Source organism: Ascaphus truei, chromosome 5 (genome assembly GCF_040206685.1).
Source record: "Ascaphus truei isolate aAscTru1 chromosome 5, aAscTru1.hap1, whole genome shotgun sequence".
Lineage (NCBI taxonomy): Eukaryota > Metazoa > Chordata > Amphibia > Anura > Ascaphidae > Ascaphus > Ascaphus truei.
In genome coordinates this window covers 17,795,912-17,818,337 of record NC_134487.1, presented here as the reverse complement: position 1 = coordinate 17,818,337, position 22,426 = coordinate 17,795,912, and the positions used below count along the sequence as shown (strand labels likewise).

General features: G+C 43.0%; 1 protein-coding gene across 1 annotated transcript in view; it reads left to right on the top strand.

Annotated features, from left to right (window-relative positions):
* The first annotated feature begins 502 nt into the window (after positions 1–502).
* Positions 503–22,426, top strand: part of PRKCQ (protein kinase C theta) — a 125,089-nt gene continuing 103,165 nt past the window's right edge. Inside the window, exon 1 of the mRNA XM_075599412.1 lies at positions 503–582. The gene's annotated coding sequence lies outside the window, so the exon portion shown is untranslated. The remainder of the gene's footprint in view (positions 583–22,426) is intronic.

The window sequence follows — 22,426 nt, the reverse complement described above, 5'->3', positions numbered from 1 at the left end:
CTTCCTCAGCGGAGTTGGTTCATTTGGGAGTGCCGGGCTGCACCGGGCTGAGTTTATGGGGCCACGGTGCTGCACCAATGGCCGAGTAACAGGTTGGGTTCTCTGGCACGGTGAAATTGAATATAAAAAATGAAATGTATAGTTATGGCTAATAAAAGCTGTGACCGTTTAACCTCCAGCTCCGTGTTAGTGATCTGTTCTAACATGTTGGTTAATGTGGCTCAACATTGTGGGGAGGAGAAAGAAGAGGGAAGCTAGAAAGTTTTCAAGGTCATGCCCTTCAAGGCTTTCATTTGCCCATCTGTACTTCGTGTATTACAGGTCAATTTGATTTATTCTGGGGATTTCAATGAGCCCTTCAGAGGAATGTCCTCAGCATACTGCAGCAATGTATTGCAGGTCCCCTTGTCACTGAAGTGGTTAAGTGTACATTGGGGAGTGTCTAAAAAGTGGATGTGGGATGGAGGAGTGGTGAGAGCTGCAGGGCTGCTGGTGTTGTACAGAGCTGTCAGTGTCATGAGTATTCTGCACAAGACTCCAACTGCATCTCCCGCTGCTGAAGAGTGCATCAAGAGTACTGAGGTACCGTAGACTCCTTATACCTAACCCTAAGCAAGGAGCGCATTAGCCCACATTCGGTGACTGTATCAGTAAGGACAGGCTATATTCCAAAGTACTTACTTATCAGAAGGCAAACAGTTACATATTTAACTATATATGTTGTTGTCATATCGGATATAGCATTGTGAATTGTTGTCTTTTGTTGTATATATTTGGTCACACTCAGTAGCACTCCTTTTGACACAAATATATATGATATGGTGTGGTGTGTGGGGGTTAGAGCTTGCAGGGATTGTGTGTGTGTGTGTGTGTGTGTGTTTATATCCCAATACACTAACGTTTTGGGGTTATTTTACAACCAATTGATCTGTGACCAGTCATTTGTGAGAGAGGTCTCCCAACTGTTGATTTGTGTACAATGTAAACAGCTAAAGCCTGCTTATTTAATTTTTAAAAAAACTGCATTTGTAAAGCGCAGTGGCTATTCCACAAACATTTTTACTTTTTATCTTTATCTGTTTTATCCAGAGGTTTACAATGATGTGTTTTGTAACACATTTTGTAACATGTATGACAGGGGGGAAGTTTTACCTGCGTAGAATAATATACAATTTTTGATACGCTTATATACAATATTTGATACTCTTCTCTTTAACGCGTCTGTTACTTGGATATGATGTGCAGTGTAGTTACCTTCTGGTTGAAGCAAGCTTTAACATCAATATTCAATAAAATCTATATTTTTGTTTGTCCCCTATACGGCAAGGGCGGCCAACTCCAGTTCTCATGAGCCACCACGGGCAGGTTTTCAGGATAACCCTGCTTCAGCACAGGTGGCTTTATTGAGCCAGCTGTGCTGAAGCATGGATATCCCCAATACCTGACCTGTTGGTGGCCCTTGAGGACTGGAGTTGGCCACCGCTGCTCTACAGGAAGGAACAGAATCTAAAATGAGTAATACATTGTCACATTACCTTGAGTTGTTTCTGTGTTTTGAAGGATAATTTCCACGTAGGTCATTTCTACCTGCAAAACGACTGCACTAGATTGATCAAATAAGTAAATTACATGTGTTTCAATGGGGGCACATGTATCAAAGTGGTGCAATTCCAGGGGCAAATAGTCAGCACATATGCAGTGAAGAAATCAACAAGTTTGATACATCTGGTGAAGTTTGTATCCCCCTAGAATTGCACCCCTTTTTTTTTTTTTTTTACATATATCCCCATAAATCCCAATGACATGGTTTATTCTTGGTAAATGTGGTCCAGTTTGGAAGTCAGGAGGCTGTGGGGGTTACGTACCAAAGTTATCCAGGTACAAAACAACGACACCAGATTTATCCCAGAAACAGCTCCCATAGGAAGCAATGGGAATATTTCCTGTGTGAGAAATCGGGTGCCATTTTGTTTCTCCACTTCTGCAGCCGGAAGACTGTGAACCATAGCGCCCTGCACCCGCAGGGGGTTCTGTTACTGCCCGGGGGTCATTTATCAAAGCCTTGCAGCTGCGAAATTGGGGAAAACCTGCTGTAATGCAAATTTATCTAAGGGGAAAAGCCCATTGATTTCAATGGAAAAGTTAATAGCAGAATAACGTGGTGTCGTTTATTTGATAAAGCGAGCTTCAACGAACGATGAGGGCCTATTTACCGTAGTCTCCCTGGTGCAAAAGTTGTGCAAAACCAGTGCAAAAAAAACAAGCCATATGCATCAAAGAAAAGGAATCCCATTAAAAGCAGTGGGAGTTTTTCCTTTCGATACATCTGGGGCAATTCTTTTGTACAGAAAACCCCAGTTTTAGTAAATAACCGCCAATGGCGTCTATTTGATCAAAATCTCCTGTCTGCAAAGCATGAGCAAAAGCAGTAAATGCAGCACCAGAACGATCAAATAAAATTCATCTCACAGAATGGCCATGTGGATTAATAACCCGGGTGCTATTTGGTATCTCCAATTATGCAAAAATGGAGAATTTGTTCAATATAACTGAATAACCAGAGTCAATAGCGTAAGGCTATTTGTTCCTGCAAACATTTTAATCTTGCGTCACTTTTGGATCAATGTATTAAGGTACCCTGTTCCAATTCCCAAAACCCCCGTGTTTGTGATCTAGGCAATGTCCTGTAGGAGTTACATGATGAACATGTCATGATAGGAAGTATCAAATTCTGCATCCATGCTTTTTAACTTGTATTAACCCTTTCACTCCAATGCAATGCGTTGCAGGCCCCTCTACAAGCAAAAGGGTTACCGTGAAAAAAACTGCCAGGTGCAAACTTTCCCGGCTTACTTCACATTCAGAGCGCTCTTTTGCAATGCTTAAAGCAGCAAAATATGTGAAATATTGTTGTTGTTTTTTTCAATCAGTTCTATAGTATTAATAATAGTAACTGTTTTTTATTTTTATTATTCAATCCTAAATGCCATTTTTAATGAGTTTTAAGGCATCCTTTGATTTTTACAGCAGGTTTGAGCACACCTCCCCAGCAATGCAAGATCTTTGCAACACTTTCCTGTTTGTAATCATTTGTTGCCAATGTTCCCAGCAGTTTGAGCTGCAAACTGTAACAATAGATAATGTTACCTTAGTAATATAAGGATACATTGTAGCTGCTGAGTTACACCGACTGAAGGATTGATTGAAACTGAAAGGCTGCCATTATGTTAGGCACACAATCAAGATTTTGGCAGATTTATAACTTGAGCACAAAAGGATTGCAGTCTTCGGTATTGTAAAAATGTAGAATGATACATTGTCACATGCTTTACATACAAATGAAAAAAAGGGGGGGTGGAATGTAGTCTTGCTGCTTTAAAAATAAATGTAGCATGTGTAGTATGTACCATGACCCCTTCTTCACATTGATACATCGCTGTCCCATTAAAAAAAAAAAAAAACATCCAATGAAACGCCAAAGGTTATTTTCGAAGTTTTGCAGCAGCAGAGTAACCTTGATACATCATGCCCTTCAGTGTTTTTGTACCATTATTGGCCATGGTTTGCAGTCAAGAGACTTGACGCACAAATAGTGAGAACAGTGAGAAGTTCAGTGACTGTTGATTGTATTGTTTCTTTTTAGAGGAACAGAAGGGTCTGGCATTTCAATTAATAGAAACGAGGCTGGTGTGATTTAAACATATGTTTCGTATTTTGATTTCTACAGATAATTTAAAAGCAAATGAAAATATAAGTGATTCATGGCTGGAAAAGTAGTTAAAAAAACTGGTGCAAAAATCAAGGAGATAATTTTCTTTGAAAGTGGTAGGATTTCTTTCGTTTGATACTGTAAATCTGCACAAGTTTCTTTACTTCCACTTTTGAAGCCACGAGTTCGATACATTTACACATCCTATTTCCCATTTGCCTTTTCAGAGTGTGCCTCCCTGCAGCTAGGTTCCCCCACTGTTTCCCCGTGAGAAGCCTTTGCTTTTTTTACCTATCTCTATTGCCATCATTAATGAAATTATAAGGTGCATCAATAGAATTAACAAGCGCCTCGCCAGCAAGACCTCAGCACACATGAAACATACACATTTATTAAGGTGTGCAGATAAATAAACAACATTTATAGTTTTCCCAGTTAAGGAAACCGGCTCAATTCCCGGTGTCAGCTTCTTGTCACTCCTTTTCTTAAATGTTACTTTTATGTCTGGAGGGCTTATTCCCATTATGTGTTATTTGTATTATTTGTTATTTATATTATTATGCCACGTGTATTACTGCTGTGAAGTGCTGTGTACATGAATGGCGCTATATAAATAAAGATATACATACATATAGATACATACCCTTTATCTCCCTGTGCCTCAGGCACCAAAAACATAGATTGTAAATTCATCTGGGCAGGGACTGTGTCTGTAACATTCCTACGTGCTGCGTACCGCGCGCTGTACTGTAATTGTGACGCACTTTTGTCCCAATTGGGAGAAAAGAGCAACATGAAATAAAGTTATTATTATTATAACTCACTGTTTAAGCAAATATAGCATCTGTGTGCCCACAGAACTGATGTAAGGTCATTAAATACAGGATGTGTTCATATAACTGTTGTAATTTATAATATTTGAACAAATATTCATTAAGGTCTTCTAGCTGCAAATTGGGGCAACATTGATTCAAACAAATTGAACCTGAGAGACTTTGATAAATAGGTTTCTGAAAGTTATTTGGTGTTCTAGTTTTTTTGCTAAATATATTCTAGTGGGACAAAAGCTTTAGTGGAGCATCAGGAGGTGACAACACTCTTTTGACTGGATAATACTGCATGCCTATACATTTTGTACTTCCGTTCATCTCACTTGCCTCTTGTTTTTGGGGTCTCATTTGGGTAGGACTTTACTAGAGCAACGGTTCTTAAACCTTTTCCCCGTGAATTTACCATACTTGTTGTGTGTAACCAATCACTCAGTCTGACTCTGCTCTGGAAGCTGCCCTCTCCTATGGTGGCCTTTCCTTCTCCCACACTCCGCGCACTGATGGCAGGGGTGGAGGCGTGGGGCTCCTGCTCTCCTCTCTCTGCCGTTACCGAACCCTTCCTATTCCTCCATCTCTTGCTTTTCCCTCCTTTGAGGCTCACACTGTCCAGATCTTCTCTCCTCTCCCTGTCCATGTGGTGGTCATCTATCGCCCACCTACCTCTACTCATCCCCCTTCTGCCTTTCTCTCTCACTTTGAATCCTGGCTCTCTTTCTTTCTCTCCTCAGACTGCCCTGTTCTTCTCCTTGGGGACTTCAACTGCCACATTGATGACCCTGCTCTCCCTTGGGCTTCCCACTTTCTTTCTCTAACCTCTTCTTTTGGCCTTCAACAGTGGACTGCAGCCAGCACCCACAAGGATGGCCACTACTTAGACCTGGTTTTCACTAAAAACTTCTCTCTCTCCGATTTCTCCATTTCCCCTTTTCCTCTCTCTGACCATCATTTCATCTCATTCTCTCTATCTCGCTTCTCCCCTTCTCCACCTCCATCTACCCCCTGGTTCTGCAGAAACCTGCTCTCTATTCACTTACCTGACTTTGAGTTCACATTACGCTCCTCCCTCTCCTCTCTCAGCTCTGCTACAGACCCTGACAACCTGGTCAGGAACTAAAACTCTGTCTTGTCCTCGTCTCTTGATCTACATGCCCCGCTTTCTCTCTGCCGCCCTCACCCTTGTAACCCTAGACCCTGGCTAAATTCCCACACGTGCATGCTGCGTTCCTCCACTCGTTCCTCTGAACGCCTCTGGAGGAAGTCTCACACTCTCGCAGACTTCCTTCACTACAAATTTATGCTATCCTGTTTCAACTCTGCCCTCTCGCAAGCTAAACAAGCCTACTTTTCTACTCTAATCAACATGCACAAGTCTAACCCACGCCGACTGTTCTCTGTCTTTGATACTCTACTCAAACCACCCTCAGCTGCCTCTCCTTCCTCCATCTCCGCTCAGGACTTTGCTGACTATTTTAAGGAAAAGGTGGAATCCATACGTCAGAACATCCCCTCTGTTTCTTCTTCCCATCCTACACCTCTTCCTAACTCTCCTCCTGCCTTCCTTGACTCTTTTTCCACTGTCTCAGAGGAGGATGTGTCTCTGTTGATCGCCTCTTCTCCCTCTACCACTTGCCCTCTTGACCCCATTCCCTCCCATCTCCTAAAACCTCTTGCTCCTACTATAATCCCTACGCTCACACACATTTTTAACTCCTCCCTCTGCTCTGGAACCTTTCCATCCTCTTTCAAACATGCAACAGTCATACCATTACTCAAAAACAGCAAGCTTGACCCTACCTGTCTTTCTAACTATCGACCTGTCTCCCTCCTGCCTTTTGCCTCTAAACTCCTTGAACGTCTTGTATTCTCTCGCTTGCTCCATTTTCTCAACCCCAATCATCTCCTAGACCCTCTACAATCTGGCTTCCACACTGCTCACTCCACGGAAACAGCCCTCTCTAAAATAACTGACGACCTCCATGCTGCCAAAGACAGAGGTCATTACACTCTGCTCATATTACTCGACCTCTCTGCAGCATTTGACACCGTGGACCACCCTCTTCTCCTTCACATTCTCCATACTCTAGGTATTCGGAACAAAGCTCTATCCTGGATCTCATCCTACCTCTCCCATCGTACTTTCAGTGTCTCTTCTGCTAACACCTCCTCCTCCTCTATTGATCTCTCTGTGGGGGTACCCCAGGGCTCTGTCCTGGGACCTCTTCTCTTTTCTCTGTACACACTCTCTCTAGGTGACCTAATAACATCTTTTGGGTTCAAATATCACCTCTATGCTGACGACACACAAATATACTTTTCAACACCCGACCTTACACCTGTTGTACAAACCAAAGTTTCTGAATGTCTCTCTGCTATATCATCCTGGATGGCCCTCCGCCGCCTTAAACTCAACATGGCTAAAACAGAGCTCCTCATACTTCCTCCCAAACCTGGCCCTACTACCTCCTTCCACATTACTGTTGGAACTACGATCATTTACCCAGTAGCCCAAGCACGCTGCCTAGGGGTCACACTCGACTCATCTCTCCCATTCGCCCCTCACATTCAAAACATTTCTAAAACTTGTCGCTTTTTCCTCCGCAATATAACAAAGATACGCCCTTTCCTCTGTTGCTCGACTGCTAAAATGATGACTCAGGCCCTCATTCTCTCCCGTCTTGATTACTGTAACCTCCTGCTGTCCAGCCTTCCTGCCTCTCACCTGTCTCCCCTACAATCTATCCTAAATGCTGCTGCCAGAATCACTCTACTCTTTCCTAGATGTGTCTCAGCCTCTCCCCTCATGAAATCCCTCTCCTGGCTTCCAATCAAATCCCACATCTCCATTCTTCTCCTCACTTTTAAAGCTTTACACTCTTCTGCCCCTCCTTACATCTCAGCCCTAATTTCTCACTATGCACCATCCAGACTCTTGCGTTCTGCTCAAGGATGTCTTCTTTCTACCCCCTTTTATCTAAAGCCCTCTCCCGCCTTAAACCTTTTTCACTGACTGCCCCACACCTGTGGAATGCCCTTCACCTCAGTACCCAACTAGCACCCTCTCTATCCACCTTAAGACACACTTGCTTAAAGAAGCATATGAATAGCACTGTGGATATTCTGAACACATGATACATAAAGCTTGGCCCCCTGCAGACGCACTTACCAGAACTCCCTCCTACTGTCTCTGTACGTTCTCCCTACCTACCAATTAGACTGTAAGCTCCTCGGGGCAGGGACTCCTCTTCCTTAATGTTACTTTTATGTCTAAAGCACTAATTCTCATGATCTGTTATTTATAGTATCTGTTATTTACATGATTACCACGTGTATTACTACTGTGAAGCACTATGTACATTAATGGCGCTATATAAATAAAGACATACAATACAATACAATCAAAGTTCTATTCATATGAAAATGAGGTGAACCTACTTCTGTGTGTAGTAAATGCTTCAATTATTTAAACAAGCTGCTGTGAGCAGTGGTCCCTGGGGAGGGGTTTGCCACCACTACCTTCAAAGCTGGAGATGATGGCTCATGCTGTGAATCCCAGTAGTAACTCCTTGTGAAACTATGTGTGACTTTATCTTTTGTTTGCCAACTATCCCACATTTCCCAGGACCGCCCTGAATGAGTGCAGAATGTTTTATCTCAAGCTGGTTGTGAGAGCAACCTTTCTCAAATTCAAACACCGCTTACATTCCTTTGCTATTGACTGAGTTTCGGCTTATGTCCTCAAACCTATGAAGGGAGGAGTGAGAAAAACCCACGGGGAAAGGAAGGCAGCTCTCCTGGTCAACTTTACCACGTCGAATGTAGAGTGGCAATTGCAGTAACAAAAGTGCGCAGATAACTGCAGTGTTATTTGCAGACAGATTCCATGTTGCACTGGGTGTCATAAGTTATTAAGGAGCATCCCATTTCTCTTTATTGAAAACTGGTAACTCTACTTTATTTCCCAGTGCACGTGTTTTCTGCAAGTTATTCTTGCCAGGATTCACAGGGGTCTTGTTATTAACGTTTTCGACCAGCATAAAGCTGGCAAAACAACTGCCCAGATTTATCAATGGAACAATCTCAGTTGCTTTCTATCGGTTTCCTTTACCTTTTTTTTAAAATGATTTTTGTAGCTGAGAGGCAATTATAAATGTTCTGACTCATGCACACTGTGGCTAGTGAGTAGAGTCAGACAGCTCAACTCGATCTCTATACCATATAAATAGAGACTTCTATTTTCTGAGATGTTTATTGGGGGAACAAAACAGAAATAAAAGGGGGATAAAGTACTGGTGGGATACATACTATGGAATGGGAACATATAATGGGAATGATGATGGCAGCAGAGATAGGTAAAAAAAAAAAAAAAACAAAGACTTCTCACGGGGAAACAGTGGGAGAACCTTCCTGCACGGAGACACACTCTGAAAAGGCAGGATATGAAACAGTCAGGTGGGAAATAGGAGGTACAGTAGGACTGCACCAAATGGCAAGGGGAGGAAGAGCAGCCCAACTCAGAGAGAAGAGAAGGTGGAGGAGGGTTCCATGGCCACAGGGGGACACCAGGAAATGCTGGGGGAGGAGACAGAACAATAAATAAACTCCATAATGCTCTTTAGTTATAGGTAGCACAGTACACTCAATATCGACACACACACACACACACACACACACACACACACACACACACACACACAACATCACAATCAGCCCTTGTTGACCCACTGCTTGATGAAGGCCTCCCCAATGATCTTCCAGCTATTGTGGTCGCAGCCTCTGCTCCACGTTGCTCCAACACATTTCCTAAATATTATCCTCCCATTTTACTTTTAGCCATTGTCTTGGCCTTCATTTTCCTCTCTTCTTCAGCAAAAGCCCCATGTTAGAGTCTGGACAGCAGTATCACCAAGACTGACAAAATGTCACATAAATGGAAACGCAACATTATGCTACAATATAAGAGATAAGGAGTTTACACCAGATTGCAGATCAGATATTCTATTTAGATGCTTCTTAAGAAAGTGTCTCTAAGTCAATGAAATTCTGTGTGCAGCAGTAAAACAAAATGATCATTTGTAACGAAAGTCTCTGAAATGCAAAACTTCCGCTATCATAGTGCAAAAGCAGTACCAGAATCTCTTAAGAAAATAACCATTTAAAATCAATTTTTTCTTTCTTTGGTAAATCTGGTGCTATTTTTGCATAAGCCTTCTCCAGGTTTTGCAGCTAGAAACCTAATACCGATCTACCAAAATGTTTGCAATACTGATTACTACAGCACCAGGCAATGCTTTGTTTGCTATATTTATTGTGAAACGCACGTCTGCTGCTGGTCCAATCGTATTTCTTTCATAAATTACCCTTACTTTCCTTTTATCATCTGCACATGAGAAGATCATATCATGTGCACACATTTTATTCCGTCACTGCACTGTCATTTCAATGGAGCAGCACAAAATGATATAGTTGTATTTAAATCAGGGGTTGGAAACTCCCGTTCCGAGCCACCAACAAATCAGATTTTCAGGATATCCCTGCTTCTGCACAAGTGGCTTAGGTGGCTCTGTCTTCAACTCAGCTACCTGTGCTGAAACAGGGTTATTCCTTCAGCTGGTTCCCGAAACATGTTCTGGGAAAGGTGCCGTCTGTTGCTTCCTAGTATTTAAATCGCCCCGTCACACAGGCCAATAGGAAGCCGCCACAGAGGACGAGGTGGGTTCCTATTGGCTTACAAAATGCAGGACATTTAAATCACCCTTTTGTTTCCTATGGAGGGAATGCTACCAGTGGCACATTCCCCTGTAATTATCTTTGAAACTAGTTGGTCCCCAGAGCTGAAATTACATTATTCAGTTCCAAAGATCCCCTACAGTACTTCCCACTTACAGTATTTATATGTAACCCTCCTTACCCGGCTCTAAAGCAGGACACACAGATTAACTTGACTAAGTGTCAGTGCTTAGTGTCTCACACTTTGCAGGGTGATGGGTGGGTGCAGGCTGGGCGTGGATGAAGGGATACGAAAAAGATGGGCCCCAGGAACTTTTATAAACCAGAAAGGTGCTTTATTGACAGCCGTCTAAAACACTTCGCAGGTATTGACATACGGTGCATCTGGACAGAACTCGTTGCAAACAATAAGATTCTGGAATTTATCCCCTGGTAGTTCTTACTCCTGTTCAGCGGAGGGGCATAACTTGTGGGCCCATCATAAAGGATATTCTGTATTGGGGACCACTTGCAAGGAGGCTATTATGCGGTGAGACCCCTCTGGATGGGCGGGTTCTATATGAATACCGGCTGCAGTGTCGGCACCCGGTGAGGACAGCGGTGGTCAGGCTGCGGTATGGGTAACCCTATGAGACCAGAACAAGTGGCATCCCTTTCCCACAACTTAAGATCCCCGTTCCTTTAACAGACGACATCATCATAGAGGGGTACGTTACTAACGGAAAACAAACAAAGGGTGACAGGACACATCTTTATATATATACAGTATACAGTATATTACTTAAGCACAAACCTATTTACAAGACTCACATTAAGAACTGAAGAACCTGCTTCTAGAACAAGGGTGGGGCTATATATACCCTTTGTACTTCCTATCATGACATCACTGACATCCCTGACCATGTGGTAGAAAGGGGAGGGGAAAACCCAGAGTGATTGAACCCAATTAGTCCCTAAATACATTAGTCCTTTACAGAACTAGTAGTCCCCAAAGACAAGCTACATGCAAAAGGCAACCCTAGATTTACCACCCCAAAAAAATCTCATTGAAAGCAACAAGTTCTTCTGTCATAAATATTATGTAATCTTTGTAACAATATTGCCTCAGTTTTGCATGTGGATGATTTTGGTAAACAAACCTCAGAGTTTATAGGTGCTAATGACACGCTCATCCTCAACTGGAGTAATAATGTAGGAGGACTAAAATGAAATCCTCCTGGATGTCTGCAAGAATAAAACCAGCAGACTGTGGGACACTTTTATTATGTTCAATAAAGCTGTGCAAGTATGTGGTCTTCCTGTTGAAGCCAAGACTTTAGGGTGTATTGAGAAAAACCTAAATCCTGTAGGCTGATGAGAAAATACTGTACTTTCAGTCTAGATAGGGAATGTATACACCAAAAGACAGGGGTGCCCAATGCTACATCCAATTGACAAAACATATATGGTAATAAGTATAAAGTTTAAATACTTCAATAATAATAATAATAATAACTTGGTTATATAGTTTAACCCTTTGGCCAAAGCGTCGTAAGCCTGCATACCAAACGTCAAGGTATAACCAATAATGCAGGTCCTACACTACACTGTGAACCCTTCCTTTTACCTCTGTGTGAGGGGAAAGAACCATAGTAAGTCCTGCTCTTGCAGCAAAATGAAAGACCTCCCAAGTTAAAAAGATGAGGAAGAGTAGCCCAGTAAACGCTCAGTAGCACTCTTTTGTGACGTAAATATATATTCATGATGTGGTGGGTGTAGGAGTTTGAGCTGGCTGGGAATGTGTGTTAGATAGGGAAGGGCAAGACTAAGTTGTCCACGTGGCTCGTATCTGCCGTCAAATTATTTAATTGATTCTAATCAATATAGATTATGATGCACTAAGGAGTGTAATGTGACTCAGGCCCTTCTTTATGTTTCTCACATGTTCTAAAAGCCTAGTTTTCAATGTTCTTGTCGTGCGGCCCACATATTGGAGGACAGTGTTGCAGTTTATTAAATTTGAGATTGCAAAAATCTCCCCTGTCCTGTTTCAGGTGAAGTTTTTGCTTGTTGATGCCAAATTTACAAGCCATACATTCTGCGCGTTTATAACATCCTTTAGGGTTACTCTCTAACCATGTACCCCTTTACGTTTGATCTCTTGAATCAAAGGTTATTTGTTTTTTTCTTAAAGCACTAGGGGTGGGGGGTTTTCTGCCAACCTCATACCATTCTGACTGAGCTACTGATTGAGCCACCTGTGCTGAAGCAGGGATAGCTTTAAAACCTGGTCTCATGGTGGCCCTTTTGGACTGGAGTTGGCCACCCCTGATCTAGAGCTGAAATCCTGCATCATCAAGTGGCGTGTCTTATGCCAGCTGCATATCAAATGTTGCTAGACTGCCCATTACTTGCAGGTGCTCAGGCGATCTTGCTATGTAAAGACCAGTGCACACTCATATAGATACAGCGTGTTTTCTCTCTATTTTTGCAGCTGAGAGCTCATTAGCACTATGACTGTGCCATCGTATTTACTGTAAATGACCACACAGTGTAGTGTTTCTCCGAGCTTTCTGATACCGACTCTGACATCTACATTTGGTGACCTCTCCAGAAGTAGAAAGATGTCTAGAAAGACACACTAATTTAACTGCTTTGGGGTCTCTGAGGATCATTTATCAACAAACCTGCACCAGGTTGATCAAGACAATGCGACGGGTTTGAAGGGCGATGTTCCCTTAATAAATCTGGTTATTTTTTATTGCTTTACTTTTGTAACTGGGGAGGTTTCCATAAATTATCCTCTAAGGGGCCTATGTGTAAAGTGTCGCTAAAAGCTATTTTCTCGTAAAAGTGACGAACAGAAGAGTAACATATTTGTGCGTCTTGGTGCGCCGATGGTTAAAAACGATTTTGATGTGCTGTGCGTCGACTTTTTCTCAGCTGAGAAAAAAAAATGGCGCTAGGGAATGGCGTGAGAGGCGGAGTTACGAGGTGGTCTGGCGCATGTATGCAAATGAAACAGCATGTAGGAAATAAATTTCAAGCCTTCGCCCCCCTTGTGCACCAAAAATGTGCCAAAATGGTCAGGCAACTTTTTCTTGGAGTAAAACAGGGGTGACCAACTCCAGTCCTCAAGAACCCCCCCAACAGGTCAGGTTTTAAGGATATCCCTGCTTCAGCACAGGTGGCTCAATCAGTTCCAGCTTCAGCACAGGTGGCTCAATCAGTCCCTGATTCAGTACAGGTGGCTCAGTCTTTGACTCAGTCTTTGACTGAGCCACCTGTGCTGAAGCAGGGATATCCTTAAAACCTGTCCTGTTGGGGAGATGGGGGTCTTGAGGACTGGAGTTGAGCAGCCCTGGCCTAAAAGACAAATGCAAGCAGAAGCAAACAATTCCTTATCCATTCGTCTGTATGAACCTGACGCACTCCATACAAAGAGAAAGAACCTGTGCCACACCTAGGTCCATGTATAATGTATAAGACAATGGTGAGGCTGTGCTCCAGTTCCTGATTTGGATCCCTTTCTAATGTATAAGACATACCCACATATGCTGCTAATGATTGTAGGTGACACACTGACAATGCGCTGAAATTGGTTTTCCCAAAAACATATTCTGTATACTTAGACCCATATGTGTCACAGCAGAATTAAGACAATTCTCACTCCCAACCCTGCACCAATTGCTTTCAATGGAACTTGCTTCTTTAATACGTCTGCTGCAATCTTATTGCCCCAGAGCGGTTCTATTCTGCCTTGATGGATAGAGGTCGTTCATTACACCGAGGGGCGATTGGGGAACTGTAGCACGGAAACTCCCATTGATTTCCCCAAATGGGCACTATCAGAGTTTAATGAATAATCCCATGTGACAAAGGTGCAATCACGGGTTGGCGCTGTCACAGATATTGTTGCTGTCATGTCTGTAGGGTTTATTCCCATTATGTGTTATATTATTATGTCACGTGTGTTACTGCAGTGACGCGCTGTGTACTTGGAAGGCGCTAAATAAGTAAAGACATAACTACATGTGAGACAACCCCAGGATGCAATCATGCGGAGAACTGAGTTTTATTTACATACGATTCTAGGGCCCATTTAATAATAACACAAGTGAAAAAAATTAAATCCTCAGCGCACTAACTTCGCCAGCTTCCGATTACAACAGGGGTCCATAACTAAGAGAGTGCTTCTTCACAGCACCAGATTGGTAAAAAAAAACCTCTTCTGCTAGGCTTCTCACACACTGACATACCCATGGTCTCCTCTCATAGTAGGACAGATTTATTCCTTATGAACATGCTTCTTAGGCTGCGGCCGCAGTCCTCACTGCTGCACGCGCGCCTGGCGTCCTGGTGGCGCATGCACAGTATAAAGCCGCGATCGGGAGCTCTAGGGGAGCGCAGGGGCGGGGCCATGAAAGGGGGCGTGGCCACGACAGGGCATATCTGCCCTTCCATCTGTGCGCGCTGACCACGTGATCGCGTCGTGGCGCGCATGCCGCAGCGGCCACTGGAGACCTGGCCTTAAGCAACTTGATTAGCCACTTGGGAATTAACTCTTTCATGCTAAGCTATATCTTGTCCAAGTGCTCCTGGTTCCAGCTGCACCCATGGGAATTGTGATAGGTGACCCCCATAGCGACTGGGATGAATTTCAATGCATCCCATTAGATTGCGAGTAGAATGGGTTTTAGTAGCCGTAGTGGTACTTCATGGTGAAGTGCGGATTTGTTGCTGCTTGTGATGCTTGCAGAGTTCTCCTCCTAGATCTAGTTTTACAATGCTTTTAGAAACTTCCCATGCCTCACGTTCAGCTGTATTGTAATGACATATATGCCAAGGGACTGGGTGTTTGGAGGAGCCATCAGTATAACAATAAATCATGATGTCACAGTAAATCATCTTATATTGTTAGTGTTTGGTGGAAAGGATTAAACATGGTGGCTGTTACATATGTAACCCTCCCCCCCCCCCCTTTGGGAGTTATTATATTCAACAAAGGGGTTAAAGAGAATTTGAAGAGTTATCACTGAGTAATGCCCCCATCTGACAGTATGTTGTGAAGTAACTATACAAGACCTGATAACTCCCTGCATCTAGAACATGCTGGGCTGGTCACATGCTTCTGGATACTAACTCAGCAGAGACTAAGCTCTGCCCTTTTTCTGCCCAGAGACAGGGAGGTAGAAGCTAAGTTTTACATAGGAGGGGATTAGAACTTCTCCCTCATATCCTAGAAGGAGAGCCAGAGGACGGGGACTCACCTATATATATGTAAGTATACAGTTATGTAATAAGGTGGTCTATCGTAGTCGCCCCTTTGTTGTTTTGATAGGGAAGTGCCCTTGATGATAGGCTTACTAGAAATGCAGGCATCAGAGAAGTGTAGGTTCCCCACTGACAGGCCTGTGTCCCCTAGAGGTTACCCCAATTGGCAGCTCTGGGTATCAAAGGAGCATAGAGCTGGTAACCTTGGACACCCTCCTGCTATGAGCATCCCAGGGGAGTATAAAATGGTGCCTAATAGAAAGGGACCACCTCTGCCATCCCAGCATTGTAGAGCTACTAAAAGAATAGTCAGAACGAGATACAGTACTAAGGCCTCTCTGTTCCAAAGATATAAAGGGGCAGCCCAAGCAGGCACCCGGAAGGTATAAGGAGAGTATGGCATATGATGACTAAGTAATCCTGTATGACTAATCAACTACTTCAACTGTTCTAATCACGTGCCTCTCCAGGAATTCAGTAATGCACCTGGGGGAGTTCGTCCTCAAACTCTGTGAATAAAACCTGTCCTGTTTGTAACTATAACGTTCCTGATGCCAATTGGAGCACTTCTGGGAAAGGACCTCAAAACTACAGTATATAACAGTAAACAATGAAGCCCAATACACATCCAATGTGACAAATGATTTTGTTTCTATGTTTTTTCTTCTCATAAGTGTGGGTCATTTAGTTCAATCTTTTGGTCAAAACATGTTAATCTGTGTCACGTGACTTAGAAATGCAGCCAGGGTTAGTACACACGGCTACTCTAGCCAACTCACCTTTTTCCTGCGCATGGTACTTTCAATGAGTTAATATTAACTCCTTACTCAATTGATATCAGATCTATCCACTGCACCACCCAAGAAATATGCAGAAATATGTAATTAATATATATATGTACCAGGGTCTCAGGTCCCTGTTTATTATAGAAAAAAAACTATGCACTTAACACACTAAAATCTGTTGTAGCAAAATGTGTCCGAAAATTTAAATACTCTCTCCAGAGCATGCAACACTTAATTCAGAGCTCCAAAGCATAACTTATTAAATGTTTTAATGTATATAAAAATACAGTTCTTAGATTACAGAAAAAGGATTACAATAACATACAATTACAGTAAATGCAGGACAGTTTCTTAAATTAACAGGATAAAACAGAAATCCATATAACATTATGTTACCACAAAGCAGGATTTTCTCCCAGAGAGGTCACTGGTGCAGAAATGAGAAATCACGTGTTTGGTTCAAAAAACACCTCTGTTGAAATCTGATTTTTATAATACCTTGCTAAGTCTTACGTACTATTTTTTTCCCCATTGAAACAACATAAACCCACCGCTGTCGCAAATCAGCTGCGAGATTAAAGGTTTTACGACAGAGTAAAAAAACTTTTATCAAACAACGTTTAAGGTTTGCCTCGGTATATAAGCACACTTATCCAATCTCCTTCTGCAATACTCAGCTACACGCGAGTCACAACAATACAGTAGATTCTGGTTGTTATGACAGACGGAACAAGACCAAGTATGACCGTCTTGTCCCTAAATATGAGTGACAAATGATATCTGTCCCCTATTACCAGCTACAAATACATGTAACCATGTATTTTTATGACTCTGTGCCCAGGACAGACTTGAAAACGAGAGGTAACTCTCAATGCATTACTTCCTGGTAAAACATTTTTTTAAATAAATAAATAGACCTCACGTGTCTGGCCTCATTGCATTCGTCTCCTCGCCACGATTGCAGCTATCGAAACGTTATACTTAGCATCGCTGACAAGTCCATGATTCTATATGTCATATCTTTTGGGTTTAACAGGCCATAAAACATTTAACATTTAAAATCAAACTGTATCCACTTTAACCCCTGAAGCACCAGATTGATTAAATGACATAATATCTCATGATATTACCATGACAAGCTGCAACCCCTATCCGCAGGTCTTACACTACTAATCTTACATCATGTCCATTTCTATTTCCTCCACTGCACAGAGAAAAAAACATATAGAAATGAACTAACTAGCTTGTCACATTGGAAGTGCATTTGGGCTACTTTGTTTACGGCTCTTACACAGTAACACGTACTGTATGTCTGAGAAATACAGTATCTTTCCGTATATATTCTTACAAGTGAGAGATACAAAGGTCCCGTCTCACTCACCAATATATATATGAAGTGAATAAAGTTAAAACACCTTTATGCCATGTTGGACAGATGTTTTTAAAGCAGCAATCTATCCCAGCCCGAAGCCTACATTAGCTCAACTCCTCTAATGTTAGTATCTTGCCTCGTGTGTGTGTGTGTGTGTGTGTGTGTGTTTTAAGTCATGTTTTTCTTAATCTCCAGCTTCTGAGGTTGCCATGGTAACCTTTAGACTGCACTGGTATTTGGGGACAGATCCATTTAAAACCTCCCAGACATGTAATATTTCAAACACATATCTCCTGAACAAAGTATCACCTTTTTGAAAACCACCACTAGCAACTGCATTTTGTAGCTTTCCAGCAGGTTATTGGGTACCCTGCATTATATGGTTTGATTATGGTATCTTTTGTGTGTGTGTGTATATGTGTACTTATACACAGACACACCATACACGCAGACAGATACACATACTGTACATATATATTAAACTGAAAAAAAAACCTTGTTAAACTTTAGTTAAGGTTTGTTAGCAAATCTTTCAAATGCCTGGAAATTAAGAGGTTAAGGTGACACGCAACCTTAACTCTCCCCTCTGTGCTTTGCTGACATCACCAATGACATCACATACGACATCATAAATTACATTCTCCCATCACAAAAATATAGTTTACCCAACGGCATTAGAATACAAATACATAAAAACATTTTCATTAAGAAACGTAAACATTTAATTATCCATTTATAAATCTCAGTATATTTTGATTTCTTACAATCCCCGACGGGCACTTTCAGTTAGTATGGGAAGAACAGAATAAAATGATACACATTAGCAACACATTTAGAAAGACGGTTTGGTATATATTAATACATTGTTTAATTAGCGTTTACCAACATATTTAAAAAGTTTACTCTTTGATCACATAAAAACATGCAGTATCTATTTTTACAGTTTTAAGAGATTTAAGTGAAACAGGGAAAATCTAAAAACTGGGACTTTTTAACTCGTTTTATTTTAAAAAAAAATTGTTGGGACACCGGGACGCTTAATTAAAATCTGTGACTGTCCCGGCTACACCGAGACGTATGGTCACCTTACTATATCATGTTTCTGATCATGGTTACACAATAGGTGCACGACATTGAATCAGGTTGGATTGTCTTGCAATTGCCTGTGTCTTTTGATCTGCTTCCCTTTAGAGATTCCTTTTCAGGATTTGGGGATCTTCTTTCTGTCGCTGTTCCTTAGGAGTAGTTCTCAGGTTCAGGAAATTTTCACAATGTGCCAGCACTTTTTTGTACAAGTACATGTGGATAAAAGGTTTAAATCTCATTAACTGGGGAATTGAGGGTGGGGAAAACTGAGACAATAAAACTACATGAGAAATAACACATATTACAGTCAGTATTGGTGCTTTCAGTATAAAGCAGGGGGTCATGGTATTTTCTTGATTCACTGCGCCACTTTTTTGCAGCAGATATACTGTATTAAGCAGTTTCTTACGCCGGGTGCCGATATTTAGCCGGGGAGATTTATGTCACTTCTGATTATTTGAAGCAGAAAGACACATCCCATTACCTTAACATCTGCGTCAAGTAAATCCTCCCGAACCCCTCACTTTCATACTCCCCAAATTGCAAGCATTCCCCCATCTTCTGCAAGTACTTCCACCGTGTAGATTATGTAGCCCTCTTTCCCCACCCTAAGTGAGATTGGGGTGGGTAGGTGTATCTGACTACTTATCAGTGTGGTGCTGTACCTGTTTGGCAACCAGGAGGGCTGAGCTTCCGCCACGGGGAGCCTGGGGTGAATTACTCTTACCACTACTATATGGTGCAGCGCCTCCACCTGCGATGGCTCCCAGCAGAGCGGGAGTTGTTCCTCGCAGGACACATACAAATGAACACATACACTGGATGTGAAATAGCAAAGGGCTTTACTGAACATAACATATATCTTACACACTTATACTCTAACGCTCATATAACCTTAGTGGCTAGGCCACTGTCATCAGGAGTAACGTCTCCGTCCCCTCACCGCGTGCCCTACACACCGTGTCCATGTATAGTGCTATTGGTATAGGCTCGGTTCTTTAACCACTCGCTCAGTGTTCCTAAAGAGTTTAGCCTAAGGCGGGATCAGCGCCTGTTGACCGGTGTTGGTGCACTTGATGTTATAGTACCTTCCGGTCATGGCGGTGACCGGTACCTCTTCGCAAAGGGTCAGATGAATCAGCGGTCTGCCTCCTGTGGTCTCAATATCCAGCCATCTGGTCCCAGACGACTCGCCAGCAGAACCTGCTCCGCACGCTTGTCCCTTTGTCCCTAGCTGTCTACACAGTAAGGGTGATGCTCGCTACCACTATGGGCGTCCCTGCAGCACAGCAACCTTCAGTGGCTTCAGGGAACACTCCTAGGGCCTACGGGGTCACTGACCCCCTGCACCCACACTACCTCTCCCTTCACCTCCCGGATCCCCTCTGTTTAACTCAACCGGTACCTGCAGCAAACACACTGCACTCACACAGTACCTGCAGCAACCGCACTGCACTCAACCGGTACCTGCAGCAACCCACTGCACTCACACCGTACCTACAACAATCTTGCTGCACACACACACTGTGCCTACTTGGCAGCGCTCACAGCACTGCCAGCCGTGACACTGACAAGACTGCACACTTACACCTAAGGGCAGGGTCCCTAACCTAGGTGCCGTTCCTCAGTACCTACCCACAACCCTGGTGGGGATTGGGGCCTGCCTGGGACCTGGGGAACTACCTTACCTGGTGGTAACTCACCCTTCCTTCCCCTTCCTGCTTCCAGCTCCAACTGACAAACGTGGTCCCCGCAACATTGTAGCCTTCCTCCACAGGAGAAGCTGCAAAACCCTATTTGCTGGCTGGCTGCACGTGATGTGGGTGAAAGGGCAATCCCCAGAGGCTGCTGGGAATTGTAGTCCACTCAGGACCTCTGTAGCATTGGGACCGCGTGCGCTATCTTTACTGCGCACGCGCGATCCTGTAATAGCTACCACGGTGGTAAGGGGGCTAGGGGGAAGCCTGCTACAATTATTAATATATATTGGGGTTTAATTACAGAAGTTTCCCGGCTGCAAAACTGGGGCACAGTCTCTGAAAAAGAATGATCACAGATTTAACCAAGGAAAAACTCCCACTGCTTTCAATGGATTGCTCGTCTTTGATGAATATTGTTGTTTTTTGCACTGGTTTTGCCTCACTTTTGCAGCCGGGAGGCTTTAGTTAATAGGTTCCCTCATAATTATACGTATGCAGTTTATACATTAAAAAGCTATATGAGCAAAACTCAACTCTGTTAGAAGAAATCTGGATAGAGAATGCAGGGACCACTGCTGTCCGTGTCTATCCAATGTGCAACACTTTGGGGCCTATGCAGAGAGCAGCGAATTTGAAAAATGGCGAATTTATTAAAAAGTAGCTTTTTTGGAGAGTTTTATTCTCCATATGCAGAAAAGTGCGAATTCTGCTATGTTTAACATGGATGCGTCTGGCGAGTTTAAATTGGCGAGATGCGCGCTTCAGAAACTTGTAAAAACAAATGCGCGCCTTTTTTTTTCCCTTTGCAATGGCCGCGAGCGGCCGCTTCTTGCCAATTTTTTCTGGCGAGGGAAAAAGGAGACAATCGCGCCATTTTATTGGCGCGAACAGCCGCTAGATGCCGTTCGCGGCTCTCTGCATTAGGATATTTGTAAAACTGGCGAGATTGAGGTTTTCGCCAGCCGCGAGGCGAGTTTTACAAATAGAAAAGAAAAATTGGCGCGTTTTTCGGAAATCTCCATTTTCTGCTGTTTTCTGCGCGATTATCTCCAAAAAATGGCGAATTTCGAAATAGCGCTGCTCTCTGCATAGGCCCCTTTAACTGCATAATCTATTATATAATAAATCACCATTTTATAGAGGAGCGGTGCGCAAACTGGGGGGAGTGAGATTCTCTGCGGGGGACGCGGGGTTTACATTAACTGCCGGGGGAGCGGCAAAGACCTCTGTAAACTTCACTTACCTTGGCTCAGACGGCTTCTGGATTCGCATTGCCATGTCAATGCCACGTCAAATGACGCTGCGGGGTCACGTGATGCCGTGGCAACGTGACGTCAGAACGCCTGGAGCCAAGGTGGGGGAGGGGGGCGCGAGTAGGAAGGGAGAGCCATCAGGGGGGCGCAGGGGAAAAAGATTGCACCTCCCTGTTCTAGGGTGCGGCCTACTTTGAAACAAACCCCTTCCTGTTATACATGTAAACGTTTGTGTTAGCACGCACATACATGTGTAACTACAAACACGCACACATCATTTTACATGACACCTAACACTTTTGTTCCACTCATTTTGATCTTTGTTTCTGAATCGGCAGTGACCGTAGCTTTGTTGATGGAAATAAAAGTTTCCAATTGTCACAGGAAATGGAAAACCAGCAGCAGAGCCCCCTGAGATATACAGGGGCCCGCACGGCATTGATTGACAAGGGTCAGAACGCACTCATTTTATTCCAGATGAACAGGAAATCCTGCTACAGTATGTAAAGAATTTATTTTCCACTGCTAACAAATGTAAGTATGGACTGTACCTTGTATGAGGTCACAGGTTAAGGAGATATGCGCAGAGGGTAAAACACCGGAGACGTTTTAGGAGAAATAAATGTAGGATTTATTAGTCAGCAGCTTTAAACAGAAAATAGCTTCATATCAGCAAACAAAGTTAGAGCAGAATATAACAACCAGGCCTAA